The following is a 2,500-nucleotide window of genomic DNA, read 5'->3' on the forward strand; positions in this document are numbered from 1 at the left end:
TAAAATCATTGAAGCGCTAGAAATCCGCAAGCATGAGAACCTCATGAATGGTTGCAATGGACGAGCTCTAAATCTAGATTAACACCATCAAATTAATGAGCCTTGAAATTCCACCATTGTACTAAGTTTTTTTTTTTTATAAAGCAATCTTGTACTCATAATCTTCATTCACTGACGAAGCTCTAAACGGCGAAACGTTTGAAGTATAAAAAAAAAACGATTAGAATTTAGAAGAAAGACAACTTCACAGCGTAGCGACTTCAAGTTTCATGTTTGGACAATCATCAGGCTACAGATCTTACATTTGCATTCTAACTCATTTAAAGACCATTCTAATACTCTAGGGGAGCGTGCTATTTTAAGTTCGACAAAAGGTATTTGTTCTTGTGTCTGCATTTAGAAATTAACTCGTTTCTTTTGTTCAGTAGGTGGCGCGTATCTGCTTTTATTATGTACAACTTTTCTGTAAGGCACAGGTCGCATCTCTTTGATCCACATTTGTATGGTGAGGCGAAAGACTCTATTGCCCAGCGTAGCGTGTAATTGATGTTATTGTCCTTTAGACTCCTCCAGATATGCCTCGATAACTCCGTCTCACTGCAGTACTTTTTATGCCTGAAGGATTTAGTGTGATTGTTGTATCGGGTTTTAAATTCTCCCTGACGCTCCGTAGTAGATCTTGGTGTTGATATCGCTTGTCACTTCGGCTCTATAGACTATAGACGATGATAGACATTTGCCGTCTAAGGGGCATGATTGCTTGTTTCTGCAATTGCATAGCGCGCTTCGTTAGGTGTTTTTTCGTGGCGTTTAATACTTTTGCATTGTGTTGCCTGATAATGCCTGTCATGTTGGTTGTGCAGCAGTAGCTAAGCTTGATTGTGTTCGTGATATCTTTTGTGTGACCACGTTGATGGTCATGGGTAAACCTTTTTGACAGTGAAAGTTAGCCTCAAGCGTCTCACCAGCACGCAAGTCCAGCGCAGTGCAGTAGCCACCCCGTGCTGTCCCCACAAAGCATCATGGTCCACAGCCTACAAGAAGAAAGTCGAACAACGCTGGTTACGTGATGGCAGTTAGTCCGAGCCTGTCCCAGAACACCCAACATTAGAGGGGTCCACAATCTGTATGGTTCACTTTTCTATGCCTGTGGCCTTGGTCCTAGGAACTTGAACAAGTGTCTCACTCCGGAATGGTTTACTACACTACATCTTGGAAGAACGCATCAACACAGTTTCAGGAACGGGCCAGTACGTCTCCACTACTTGATGCCAGAGTTTGGTAGACCAAAACAGTTCGATAGAAAGAGCCAGCTTCTAACTGCATTCAACACAGAAAATACCATGTTAGGAGGGGAAAAGTTTACTGCGTTTGGTGCACCTCTGCCTGTTGTACTGTCAGCTTTCTGTCTCGAGGTCTTCTTGCCGAGCAATGGTGATACGAGTCATAGCTGGCATACCTGGAATATTCCCCGTGTGCAGAATGATGTGAAGGTACAAAGTCAACAGAGAGCGCCATGCTATTCACTTGTTAGAGACTGTGGAAAGAGCACACCAATCAGGGCTTATTAACCTCAAACAATGTTTCTCTTCGGAAGAAACGAGCGATTGATATTTTGCTACGAAAGTCATCACTCCGCAAGGTGTCAAACCACTGTCCAAAAGAAGGTTCCAAGGCATCATGAAGCCTGTTGCCAACAACACATAAGCAAGAGGTGCAGTAGCATACTAGGAAACAGATGAAACTTGATGGTCTAGCAATTCCATTTCCTAACTTAATCCAAAAAACCCATCTCATGCGCAGTCCTATCAGAAGCGGGATGCACATTTTATATGGACCATTGACATGCAGAGAAGAACTGGACAATATCAAAAACGACATTGCCAGGACTGTTAAGCTGATACTTTATGATCCAAACAAGCCGAGCTGTCCTCCAGACTGATGCATCGTTGAAAGGTCGGGTGCAAGTGCGTTATTACAAGATGACAAACTTGAACGTTTTCTGAGCAAGGCAATCACACCTGCTAAAGCCAATGTAATTCCAACATAGAGAGGGAACTACTGGCTGTCCATGTTTGCATTGCGAAACACTTCACACGTATAAACGTCTGGACGGACATGTTGCGGTGGGACCACGGACCACAAGCCATTACAGTCCATCTTCTGAAATCAATCATCTGGCCCGCTGCGAGATTGCAGAGAAAGGTTTTTGCGTCTCCTCCAAATATGATTCTCTAAGTGAAGCACGTTGGTTCCAGAAGAGTTGTACTCTTCGATGAAACTCTTTCTCGTCCTTATGAACTTACAGCGGCTCAAGAATCACCTGGTTTATGACATCAACATCGCACAAGTCCTTAACTCTGAAACTTACTCGACTTGAATCCCTGCAGGAAGAGACAAAGTCAGGACTACACTTTGGCCGAACTGGACAGATTTCATCATGTCTACTAGTTTGGCCCAGATAGCATGCGAGATCTAACCGGAGCGGCTAATCCAGAGA

The sequence above is a fragment of the Montipora capricornis genome, chromosome 14, assembly GCF_036669925.1.
Source record: "Montipora capricornis isolate CH-2021 chromosome 14, ASM3666992v2, whole genome shotgun sequence".
NCBI classification, from domain to species: Eukaryota; Metazoa; Cnidaria; class Anthozoa; order Scleractinia; family Acroporidae; genus Montipora; species Montipora capricornis.